General features: G+C 39.6%; 1 long non-coding RNA gene across 2 annotated transcripts in view; it reads right to left on the bottom strand.

The window, feature by feature from the left end:
* LOC135444238 (uncharacterized) overlaps positions 1-12,932 on the bottom strand; it is a 79,083-nt gene extending 66,151 nt beyond the window's left edge. For both annotated transcript variants that reach the window (XR_010439184.1, XR_010439185.1), the window contains exon 1: positions 12,665-12,932. This is a non-coding gene — a long non-coding RNA (uncharacterized LOC135444238). The remainder of the gene's footprint in view (positions 1-12,664) is intronic.
* Positions 12,933-13,540: the final 608 nt, after the last annotated feature.

The raw sequence follows: 13,540 nt of genomic DNA, 5'->3' as shown, positions 1-13,540 counted from the left end.
AAAATGTTTTCTGCATTGTCATCTACTTCTTTGTTCAGCCTGTTCATCTCTTTTGCTCAATATTTGCAAATTAACAGACAAATTGTGTTCTGACCCATCCACATCCTCCTCCCTGTAACAGATTAATGGCTAATGCATATTCCCTCTGGAGTGGCTACAAAATGCAATGGCTGCAGTGGAGAACATACCACACTTTCTACTTTTACCAATTGCTTTGCGTATGGTGACAGATTATTAAAGTGAAACAGCAGGAAGATAAATGAAATTTTGTCTCCTTTTATTCCCAGTATCCTACTGAAATTTCCTACTCCTACTAACAACTGTAGTGGATGAAAATAGGAAAAAACATTCCTGCAATTGAGAGACTGAGAAATCAATCGGATTGGGTGCAGCTACTGGTTGTGCCCCAGATGAGCGACACTGGCTTCTTTCCCACCTTTCACAGTAACCATGAAAATTATGTTTACTTAGGTGCTGAATGTATTTTACATATTTCAGTTGCAAGCTCTTTGGGGCACAGTCAGATGCTAAATATGCTTTTCTACTGTTAGTGCAACACAGCCATGACATATCTTGAGACTTAACAAAAGTCCAAGCAATAAGTAGTTACCAAAGATTTTTTTCAGGCAACAATTTAGTTCTGTGAAAGACCATTTTCCCAAGCACTCAGAACAGTACTTGTACATTTGCAAATCACCAGCGTGCCAAAAGAAAATCTAATAATACTTAAAAGACAGAAATAAAACACGAGTCGATTGGCAAAAACGCTATTAGAGAAATACTGGGCACCTGAACAAATCCCTGCATTCTTCAGTTTCCAAGCAGTTTCATCCTCCAAAACATTTTGCATTTCTTTTGATACTGCATGTGTATCTCTTAAACAGCTTTTACAGCACAGCTAAAAAAGCCACTGCTGTGAAAAAATGCTGTACCTGGTGAAAGTACTTCAAGGAATGTAGACCCTAATCTGCAAACCTTTTCTCTCACAAATAATCTTCATAGCTTTGATTCTGACATGAGGAGGATTATTCATATAAGAGAGAAGAAAGGTAGGCATGGGAACTTAAGAATTGCACTAACACAGTAAAGTATTGTAAAATGACAATAAAAATGGCATTTAAACTCTCTCGAGTTTTGCCTATTCTGTAGTACAGAAAAGAGACAGTAAATTGAACAAGTAGCTTTTACAAAACTGCAGCCAGAAACCAAAAAAATGGAGGTACTGGAAATAAGCAAAGTTCACACAATGCCAAAAGTACTGTCCACAAGCTAGAAACTTCAGAGAAGTCAGGAAGTACAAAGATAAAGTTTGAACTCCCACGAACTTAACTGACTTCTGTCCTGCAAAGAATATCAAAGCACATAGTAAAAACTGTGCCACTGTGGAGGAAGGATGAAAAAGAGATTAAAGACAACACAAGGAAGGCCTCAAGTAAGTATATTCCCCCAGTTTTCAATCAGAAAATTTTAGGTTAAATTTACAGACAAAGATAAGGTGAATAATAAGAACGTGGATATACAAATAGAAACTACCAAAGCTAGCAAAAAAACCAATTCAAAGAGTTAAATGCTTGAAGTCTGATTAATCACCATCTCACACTTCTAAAAATTCCTCTCACATGTAATGCTGGTCCAGTGACAAATATTTTTAATAGCACCATCTAGTTGGGAGTGAAACTGAAAAATAGTAGATATGGTTTCTTTACTTACAAAAAAATCAGAGAAGAAAAATAAGAGGAGATGGCAGTTGGGAAATTACAAGCTATTTCGTTGGACCTCATTAGTATGAAAGGCTTTAAAATACATTTTGAGAGAGACAATATATAAAGACACAGAGGTAAATGAAAAATGAGATAAAGTGCAACAGCAATTTAGCAAGAGGACACCATATAAATTATCCATATAGTTTTCTTAGATGAGGTAAAAGATATTGTGAACAAATTAGGTGTAATAGGTCTCATCTTTCAGGACTTTAGTAAGGCATTTGACATTGTGTTTTATGCTATTAAGGAATCTGAGGACTAAGACATTTTGCATAGTTAAAAAACAGCTAAAGGAGAAATAATAGCAAGTAAGTGCCATTAAGAAGGGATGCATCAAATCAATTAAGATTAGCAGTGGGTCTTCAGGATCCATTCCGGGGCTACTCTTGTCCTTCCATAACTCTTGATCACTGTGACCAAGGTAGAAGAGTACCTGCACATTCTAATGTCAGTGGAGTAGTGAAGCGATACATGCAGCTTGAAGATGTGAGCCAAAGAAATGGGGTCAGCAACAAGGTCTGGGGCAGAAAATTAAAATGTAACATGGGAGATGACCCGGTAAGGACAAATGACGACTACAATGAGAGAGTGACAAAACAAGTAACATGATGAAAAAGGCAAATGAGGCCATAGAACATAAGAGTGGGGATTTCCAGTAGAACATGGGAGACAAAGAGATTTCCCATCCGAAGACACTACCAGAGCTGACCTGTTTAGCACAGCAAGAGAAAAGCTAACTAAGCACGTAACTGCTGCCTAGCTAGCTTGAGGAAGATGCCTGCAGGTAGAAGTAAGTTAGTATCATCTAATTAAAGGAGCAACAAGAGCAAGGCAGGGAAGGCAGTGTACATGCCACACACTCATCTAGGCTGTACAGAATGAAAGCAGCTATGAGTTTTTCAAACACTGTTCCAGATAGGAGAGTGGGGGCAAAATTACAGCCTTGGAGTTAGAGGTTAATACACAGCTGGAAGTATCAAGGTGCTGTAACACCCTCTAGAACTGCCTGGACCCACTGCTTGCACCCACTGGTCACAGAGTGTCCTTTAGCTCTTCCATCATTAGTGTGGTACTGACATTATCACTGCTTTGATGTTAGTGGTTTCATTTTGGGGGACATATCCAGCACACCATTCCTTTTTGCACATACACTTTTCATTACAAAATCCATGTAAAACTAATTACACAGATAAAGGCTTTTGCGATAATGCAGGCTACTTGCAAGTAAAAATACATAGAAGAATGTAGAGCCCAAGATTATTTAAACAGCTAGGGCTCACACAAATATGATGTTAATAATAATTAAGTATTTTGTTAAATAATTAATTAATAAGGATTATTTTGTGAAATAATTCAGGGCAAACTGGAGAATTCTTCTTAAATTATTAGCTGCTTAAAAGAAGTATGTCAGATGGGTGCTCTAAAGAGAAATTTAACAGAAACTGTATTTTTAGAACTTGTGCAGAGATGCATTTCTCCTGAAGAGAGTGAAAATTTGGCACTTCATATGAGCAGAGATGATCTGGCCCAAACATTTCTGTTTGCAGATGATGACTACTATATTATTCACTTTGTCTTGGCACAGTCCGTCAATAGAGGGAGTGCAGCAGAATAAAAAAGTCTTTTCTCTATTTGCTGATAACATTTTTAGCACATTTAAGGAGAAATCTGAAGAACCATAGTAATTTCTAAACCCTAGAAAATGTGTTGAGCAGAGAGAAAAGGACAGAGAGGACATCAGTAGTTGCAAAATACAAAACAAAACAGAGAAAAATGTCTCCAAAAAGGGAAGGCAAAGTAATAACACTTAAAATATATTATAGGAATGTATTTGAAAGAACCTTTCCAGGAAATAGCATCTGTTTATACCCATTAAGTTTACACTTACTTGAAAACAAATCAGTGGATACTATACTAGGGATGAATCTAATCCTTGTATCCAAAATAATAAATTCAAGGGATTAGCCAGGACAGCAGCATTTTTATCAAACAGAATTCATTTGCATCCATCCTCACATTACCAGAAAAGTAGCTCTCTTCTAATTAGCAGATCTTGAACATTAACCTTTTGTCTTGACTGCAATCACTTCGATTAGTGGTAATGTTCAGCCTCCTCAAAACTTCTTCTTTCATAAATTGACTATTCCCATGGTAACAGCTGTGACTTTCATTCTACAAACACCAAGAAAATGTGATTTCCTTTATATCAGTTGGCCAGGCTGGGGGTGCAACTTTGGCCTTTGTCAATGTTTTTTTCAGATAAAACTGTTTATTCCAGAAGAAGGGGAAACAGCTGCAAGCACAATTCAGGAAACAGTTGTTGACTAATCCACGAAGCAGGTTTGGCAATGCTTTGAAAGGAAGCTGTCAGACAGCCTACCTGCAATGCCAATGTGTTCTGTGGCTGCATGAGGGAACGATGAGCACATTCAACAGCAGCCACCAAACTTAAATCAATATTTTCCATGGGTTGTTGTTTGGATGGCATTTTTTCCCTTTTTGCTTCTTTCTTTGGTGGCTCCACAAACAGTAGCAAGACATCAGCTTAATAGCCCCGCATGAAGAGTTGAGAAATGTAAATCAAGGATTTTCATTCAAAGAACATTGAATTTAGCCAAAAAGAACATCAATTCATTGCTGAGACGCTGACACAGCTTTAATGATTGGTGTCTTCATCTTCAGTGCTCACACAGGTCTATAAAAAAAGTCCTAATCTCAGCTGAAGTGAATCCATCCCCAAAGTAGCATCAGCTTTAGTGGGACCAGCAAATATTCACAACAAAGATACTTTTCCCCCAGCAAGTCATGCAAAATTTTTCTGAAAGTTTATCAAATCTGAGACTTTTTCCAGAAAACCCATCTGCTGCATATGAACTCATCTGATACCTTTACCTTCTTTGAAACTCATGGTTTCCAAGTCAATCTGTCAGGGTGAGAATGGATAAAGTGAGATTCACATGTACTTCTCTAGCAATTCACTGAAATAATCAAGTTTTCCCTTAGTCACAAATGCAAGATTCTGTCAGAAAATATAAGTGCAATTTTCCAAACTTAGAATTGCAAGTTCAGTTTCTTAAATTGGTCTATAAAATGCATTTTTAATTTTTTTATGAAATTTTTAGCATTCACATAAAGGACTAGCAGACAGCAAAGAGACTGAAAAATTAAACACAACTCTAGAAGCCTTTATTTTTTCCTTCTCCTTAATTCCTCATTAACCCTTTCAGCATTGGACCAAGTGATTTCTTTCCTTGCCTTACATAATTTTTATTCCAGGCATAACCAATCCCTGTTGTTAATTAGACACTTTGAAAACCTGAACACATTTTGGCAGCAGGCCTACTTTTTTAGCCAAAACTATCAAGTGTTTGAGGACAGAAAAATCATGGGTCTGCTTTTATGAAAGTGAACAGTGGCTGAAATTGCACAACCCACATAAACTCTGCTCATTCTAGCAGATGTTAAGATTGCTCAGAAATGGACTAATTTCTCACCTTCATGCCTGAGCATTTATCATACTTCTATATCTGCAGGTTTTGTTGCCATCAGAAGGTACCAAACACAATTCCAACAGTAAAGGCCACAGCTTCTCCTGCTGTAGCCGAAAAGGAAAATGTCACTAGGAATTAATAGGAGGCTGTAAATATATTACAAGCACTAAGCTGCTGTATTTATATTTACATGAGTATCACACTGCATGCCATCCTAACTAAAAACCTCACTCTGACACAGGATTATAATCTAAAAGGGGCCAAATTAATTAAATCTCAGTTCTGGGCACACACAGGGGAAGTCTGGGTTTGAGCTGGTACCCATCATTTCAAGCTCATGTTTATTTTCACTCCAGCTCCAAAAAAATATTGGTGAATAATCCAGAACTGCTCATCCAGGAAAGATTCCAAAGGCTTGCCAAGTTCCAGACTACAGTCCATGGAAAGAACCAAGTGCACAGATTTGTTGGCAAGAGATGTCTCTATCCACACTCAATTTGGATTTGTTCTAGAGTGGTTCTCAAAAATGGAATAACCTTGGGAAAAGAAGTACAAAGGAATTAATTGAACCCAACCTGTGAATGCTACGAATACCCTCAACTTTAACGCAAAGGAACACCAAAAATAATTCAAGGTAAGCAAAGAAACCAAAAGTATTTAAAGTAACCAAAAAAGTAACCAAAAAATTACTGCAGATCAATGAGAAGGAGGAAATGGTTGGCAGGAAGAGTTGCCTGTAGGACTGGCAATATCATGGTAGCAAAATCATTTTAGAGGACAACTCATGTTCTGATGCCACAGCCCAGTTTTGCAGTCATGCTACAGGCACCAGGATTTTTAAGACATTACACCATTACATCCACAGTAATAGTCTACACCCTGTTTGGTGCCTTCCTCTGCAGTTTGGCCCATCTTCCTCCAGGAAGAGGGATGTGACTGTTCCTATCATTGGCCCTGGAGTCAGGAGAGGCAGAGGAAGCAAGCAGCGCTCATTTTCCGCTGTCCTCAAGGCTTGTTCTTTCTCTGCAGCAAAGCACCGGAGCAGAGCAGCTGGACCTGTACGTTTTACAAGGATTTGTGGATTGTAGAGAGTTTAAGGACTGGATAGCCCTAAGCTGGAAAGTCCCATACTGCAGAAGGATGGATAGATAGATAGATAGATAGATAGATAGATAGATAGATAGATAGATAGATAGATAGATAGAGGAGGGAATCCCAACTACAAGGCTTTCCAAATTAAATCCTTAGAGGGTAAGTCCTGGCTTCTCTCCCATCACCCTTGCAACAACATCAGCTCAGATCTCACAGGAAGCAGGCTAGAGAAGCGACCACTGTCCTGACCCACAAGGCCTATAAATCTCACCCACTCTTTGGTTCAGGAATATTAATATGATTGCCATATTTAGTGTCTTTACTATTCTTAAAAAAAATAAATCAGTAATATGGGGCATTCAGTATGTTGGTTTGTCTTCCCACTTCTTTTAAGTGTCTCCAACTCCTGCAAAGCAGTGCACCACAGGCCCTTCCTACCTCATGCCAGGGAAAGACAAAGAGCATCCCTGCATCGCTCTTTGAGTTTTGAGGCTTTCTGCATGCTTTCACCATCTAATAATGAAACTTGTCCTACACCAATTGGTGAGCTAATTGCTGTTGAAGTAGATGGTAAGACATGCCTGAAAAAATATTTGGCATCTTTATTTCATGTGAGGGGAATGTAAGAGTAATATTATCTATTTTCCATTTCCTGACAGCTGAAACAAAAGTTAAAGCAAGCTTTTACAACCAGCAGAGTTTGAGGAACAATTACCCAGCTCCAGTGGATGCATACCTTGCATCTAGCTCTATTTCCCTCTTCTGTGGTTTATTTGCCTCGTGGGCATGCCACGTGCTGGGGGCTCATTGACTGACAGCATGATATCGAATCTGCTCCAGCCACCAGTGCTCAGAGAGCAGCATTGTGAAGAAATTCAAGATACCAAAACCAGGAGCAAACTCATAAGGTACTCATGATAAGGAGGCAATATTTTTTTCTATATTTCCTGCAGTTATCTTGGAGGGATGCTGGCACAGTAACATCCTCAGTGGGAAACTGCTCCTCAGTGCTGACTTCCCAGTGTTGGCCACCTTACATATTCAAACAGAGATATAAATAGTACAGCATTATAAAAATTAACAACAGCACCAGAGGTCTGTGTGAGGATCAGACCTCAAAACCTGACACTGCGGAAGAGATGCTGCATTGGAGCTATTCAGGCAGAAGGCTCCGCATTTGGAGAAGGAAGAAGAGCTTGCCAATTGGCATTCCAGCAGTTAGTTGCTGGCCAAGATTTTCAAGGTTGAACTTTATACCCGTAGCTTCACAAAGGTCACACTTAGCAAACTGTTGGGGCTTAACAGAGCAAGGATGCATTTGGCTCTTATTCCAAGGGCCTTTCCTTGATATGAATATTGATGACAGTGGAACAAACATCTCAATAGCTGCACAGAAAGGCCAATGCACAAATGTGCTATACTCAACATATGGAAAAAGTCTGAAGCCTTTCAAACTACTTAATGAGAAAGCTGGGGATATCAACAGCAGAAGGAAAAATCTAAAATGGGAGGAAGAAGCCTGTATCTTTTCATGCTAATTTATATTGTTAGAGAGGAAAGTACACGGCAATGTTAGCTATGCCGAGGATTTTCAAAAGTTGTATTTATTTTTGGTTTTATTTCAAAAATAGTGTTTCAATGAATATGCATCATGCTGGGTTTGTGGCAGTGGTAGTGTGTTGATCACCATGGTACCTGAGCACTCAAGCCAATGATTAACCAGCAGAGCAAATGAAACAGAAGCTGAGAGCCAAAATGCACAGTGACAAGCTCTTCACAGACCTTATGTATGCCACAGCATCTCTGTCTAGAATTCCTTCAGGCTTTACACTGTCTTCCCTGCTCTTAGGATAACCAGATCTTTTTTTCTAAACAGTGCTAAGGGATATAGAGATCTCAGACTGTCTCAGGAGAAAGGAGGAGATTAAAAAATCCCAAAAAACAAACAAACAAAAATACATAAATATTTTCATCAGGAAAACATTGCTTAAGCACACAGTAAGGAAAAAATAATTTTCATTTCCATAAATTGATTATGAATTGACAAACTTTGTTGTGTCTGCCCAGCTATCAACTTAGTCTTTAAAACTATTGTCCTGAAGAAAGGCAACAAGTCTTTGCTCGCTAAGGAAATGACCTTTCAAGGGATTGATGCAGACTATACTTGAACACCACTGTCAGCTTTATCTAATAATAATGAAAAGAATACACAAAAACATATGGCTATGTGCCTTCTTGAAAAAGACCAGAGATTGCATCAGCCCCTCTCCACATTCCAAATAAGCAACAAGTTAACATAACTCTGATGATGTTTGCTTAAGATATGTGCATACAACTAGTGTGAGCTTTTAATAGTTTGGGATGCTTAAGCAGAGGCCTCTGGATTTTAGAAAAAGAAATCTTCTGTTGAATTATCTACCCCTTGCTGTTTTGTTTTGTGCACAAAGTCTCTGAGGGGCACAGGAAAGCCGAGGGCCTTGCATGCAGGCCAACTTGACAAAGGTTAAATCCTTTCCCTACTGTGGAATTGTGCAGCTATAACACAATCCTCACTGAAGAAGTTTCCTGTTTTCCATCACTAATCAAGGCAATGATACTGCATTCTAATTAAATTGATGTCACGTGGAGTTTTTCCTCTTCACTGTAGCTGCTTCACCCTTCGGAGGTGGTTACATCCAGTTTATCCTTTAAAAGAGGAGCAGGTTTTGGGGACAAGGCCCCATTACCAGCAATGAAAACCCAAGTGCTCACTTCCTAGTGCAGTTACAATATGTTGTGCCTCAGCAGCAGTTTTGAAGCAGATACGAAGCACTGCACCATCCACCTATATTTGACTGTGAAACTCTGGATTAATGCTCACTCTAAGCATCAGCCTTATTCTCTTACCTCTCTTGTGTCTAAATCATATCCATCACTGTCATCTCTAAAGATTTAGATCCTCTGTGCACTTCATCAGGCATTATAATCGAAGCTAATGAAAGACATGTTTGTTTAGCTGTTGTAAATGGCTTTGAAGATCTTGGTTTCAGCCAGGGTGATGAATTAAGGATGTCAGCTGGGCAAACAGCATAATTTGGAATGAATTTAGCTAAAATGCATTACTGAAAAAGCAATATGGATTTTTAAAATTAATATTGTTTCACATACTTTAGCAGTAAATATTTCACTCCTTCTTACCACATGAGTCACCAGGCATAGAACTGGAAGAATCAGCAATGACACCAGCTTTTCAAACACAAGACCAACTTAGGATACTATAAACAGGTGTGAAAAGCCACTTTTCAACTGCAGCAGGGAATACAGCCCTCAAACAGTTTACCCCTCAGCTGACTACATTTCTGCCTAATACCAATTCTGCAAAGCAGCCTGAACACGGTAATTAAAGCATTTTACAACAAAACTCATAAACCAACAACTGCAAAGAACTATTCCATAACACTGTTATTTATTAGAAGTACCCAGCTTTTATTTTCCCTGGTGCATTTTCAAATGAATAAAAATAATAACTTAAGGGGAAAGAAAATTATCTTTAAACAGTGGTGGTTTTTTTTCCCTCTCCCAGGTAATTTGGAGTCAGGAGGAATCCAAAATAACAGCATGACTGTTGAAAATTATAGGGTAAGGTTGGAAACCTTTAGAGGTCATCTAGTCCGGCCTCATGCTCAAACTAGTGCCACCTTAAAACAGATCATTCAGACTTAGAAGGAAAAGGAACTAATTTAAAGTAAAAGGAAAGGAGAAAATTAAGTCTTCCTCTACCCCCTTTTGCATCACAAGGAAAAAAAAATGCAAGGAAATATTTTCTTGAAACATGTAGTTCCACCTTTTGTTGACCTAGTTCCCTTTCTGCCTTGATGCAGGGAACATTTAGCACAACGTGTGGCAAACTCTGTCTCAGTTGCCAGCACTGCTCTGCCACACTGCTGGCCAGAAAAGGCTGGGAACGCTGCATGTTCAGCTCCAGTGACAGGGAAAACGCTCCATATCATTCATTAGCAGTCTGCTCCAAGTTAATTAAGGAATGGAGCTGACGGCTGCTGAAGCAGGTTCCACCCCATCTTTTCCTGAGAAAGCAAGGCCTCCAGGGCAGGGCCTGGACTGCACAGCAAAGAAGAATAGGGTGGGGGAACCTTGCAAGATCTCAGCGAAACCCAGATGACTCATCAGAAAGTAAAACGTTTCTATTTTGGCAAGAGGCTGAAATAGCAGCCCTGGGTTGTGCTGCAGCACAGCAGTAAATGACCCTAAGTGCCCGGGACAAACTCCTATGCACACTGATATTCCTAACAGCAGGGGCTATTTCACATCTCATTAAGCAAAGGGGTTTACATGACAATTAACACATTAATTAGCAGCATCTTTTTCACAGGTGAAACTTTGGCTTGAGATTTCAACATTTGTAGACAACTGTTCTGTGAGTGAAAATTAAGGAATGGTTTATCATGACTCAAGGCAGCAAGGATTTACAGGCAGAACTGGCATAGGAGTATGTTTGTCTGTGTACTGTAGAACACTGCAACCTGGCAAGGGCCTTTCCCATAACCTGCATGAAAGGAAGGCCTCCTTGTACCATCTGCACCCTGCCACTCAAAGCCCAGACTTTGGCATGGGCAAGGTGCCAGGCTGGCCACTTCATGAGCTGACCATAAGCAAGCCTAATGTACCAAAAGTCACAGAGAGACAAAGCAAGGCCTGGACATGCAGGAGCACAGCTCCCATTCCTCAGCCCCAGCCGCTGGCCTGTGTGGCTCCCCACTACAAAAATCCCTTTGACTGTATTTGTATGGACAAAACACCACACAACAACCCTGCTAATTTCACTGAAAATAGGCATCAGTTATAAGGGAACGTTTACTGCCCTACAGCTTCACATCCTAGATACAGAGTTAATAATTTCTACCAGAGACCACTTTAAAGAAGAGTTGGCACTATTAAGCTGCATGAATATTTCTCTCTGAGGTTTTTGTTCAACACCATCTTTAATTTCTATTATCTTTTGAGATAATGGATTTACAAGTATACAAGATGTAGAGTACTGGAAATTGAATGAAAGGAAGAAAAAATAGGAAACTAAAACTTGTAGCTTTCAAGATCAGATGGATTCTGATAGTCATTTGGTATATTCCCTATCAAATGGATGCTGCCAGCCCACAGGACACAGTGGCATGCTTTGTATACGTTACCTTTCACCTCCCTCACGCACATACTGCAAGGAAGCTGTGTTCTAAACAATGTATAAACTAACAAAAGCCACACTAATCTTTTACATGTTTTTGGCACTCAAAGCATAGATAAATCACTGTGTCATAGCCTCACCTATAATACCACTTACAAAATAAATCCAAGCTCAGGAGGAACACCAGATAACTTGTCCCTTAATTACCTTTTAAAAGCTGATGGTTTCTTTCAGAATATGATTTATTTACTTTATTTTTCAGCCTGCCTTGTTTCAAATGGGTACTCTCTGACTGACCTCTAGGTACCCTTGCATTTGGTCTGTGATATCCCCAGAATGTCAATGCTTTGATTCTTCATCTTTCATTTCCCTAACATTTCTTATTGGTCACTTCTGGTAGTGGTGGCAGCTGAAGTGGAAGTTTATCTTCTGATAATCTGTACTGCTTTAATGGTTCCCGGCATGCTGAGGATATTTTCCAAGTGTTATGGTGACACCAGCTGAGATCTTGGCAATAGAAAAGTGTTTCACATGTTTATTTCCTAACTTAGTCTCTTGTGGTTTTTTCTGCTTTCCCAACCCTCTGCATCCCTTGATTTCTATGGCTTAACACCTTTTGTTATTACTGTGTTCTTAGTTATCACTTCTCAATATCTTTCTGATTAAAAAGCCTTTGAGAAACCTGAGGGCATTCCCATTATGCATCCAAAAATCTCTTGATAAATTTCTCCAAACCTCCAAATCACATTTGTCTAAAAGCTGAGCAAAAATCCCCTCTAAAAGGAGAAACAATAGTCACATTTTTTATATATATATTTCTCTGTAAACTAGAGTCTAGGAACTATGGCACATAAAGCTTGTAAAATGATGAGCACGTTTCAAACAATTCTAATACAAAATATGACACATAAAACAGGTCACTGGTTTTAGCATGCCTTCAAAATAACATATGCTTGGAAATGCTTTTCCTTGTAGCATCACTATTCTCTTTTTTCAGTGAGAAAATGAATCATGCAGTAGCATGCCTGAAAAAGCAAAATTCTCATATAATTTCTATCACTCACTCAGTGTGTTCATGACTTTTATACAGCTGACTGAACATTTATTATCTCACGTGAAAGAGAAGCTGTGAGTTTGCTCACCTTTGTCACCTGCAGGATCTTTGAAATGCCTCCTCTCCTGTTTCTTCCAAAGAGTACGTTTCCGCATCTCCCAGTCCATCCCCGAGTCCACTGAACATGCAGACATCAATAAGTTCTGGCTAAGTTATCCTACGTAACTCTGAAGAAAAAAGGACAGACTTGCAGATGCTGCAGAAGGTCTTCTCTACTCTCTTTGAAAATTTTGTTTTCTTGGTGGTCTGTCACAGTCAGGTCTCCGGTAGTAAACTGAACAACCTATCCTCCTGGCTCTTCTTTTCTTCTTTTTCTTTTCTGTAAACACATAATCAGGGCTTCAAATCCTTTAGGCATCACAAACTGTATTTCTCTATTGCCCTCTACTGACTGCCGGCTCACGCCGCCTTCCCGGAGAAGCGGCGAGCAACAGATCCGCGCTACGCGCTCCCCGCCGCCCTCCCCCGGATCGATAATGATACACGATGACCAAAAGTCAACACAAATCATTCTATTTTTTCCTTTGTTACAAAACACCAGTCACGATTTACAGCCTCTTGGCCAGCCGTGGTAGCTACAAAACGCTAAACAACAGAAGCGGGAAGCAGTTTGTAACACGGCTCTGCTAACGTGGGCTCTTTTTTTGGTGAACAAAAGCCAGGAAAAAGTAGAGACGAAAGCGTTCTGCCTTGAAATGAGGATGAATCCATCCCACTGATGCCATAAATACTGTGCCGGGGATCTGAAGGCTGTCTGGTTTTAAGGGTTCGGTCTTGCCAGCACTGGATGCACAGAAATACTGCCTCGTGATGGGAGTTCTGCAGGAAGGGGCTGGTAGAGAGCCATGGATTTGGGGCCATGGGTTTTGGCCATTTCCCCTTTGTTTCTAGTGCTTTGTTTAGC

Source organism: Zonotrichia leucophrys, chromosome 2 (genome assembly GCF_028769735.1).
Source record: "Zonotrichia leucophrys gambelii isolate GWCS_2022_RI chromosome 2, RI_Zleu_2.0, whole genome shotgun sequence".
NCBI lineage: Eukaryota > Metazoa > Chordata > Aves > Passeriformes > Passerellidae > Zonotrichia > Zonotrichia leucophrys.
The sequence above is the reverse complement of the archived record's forward strand: the minus strand, read 5'-3'. Positions and strand labels throughout refer to the sequence as shown.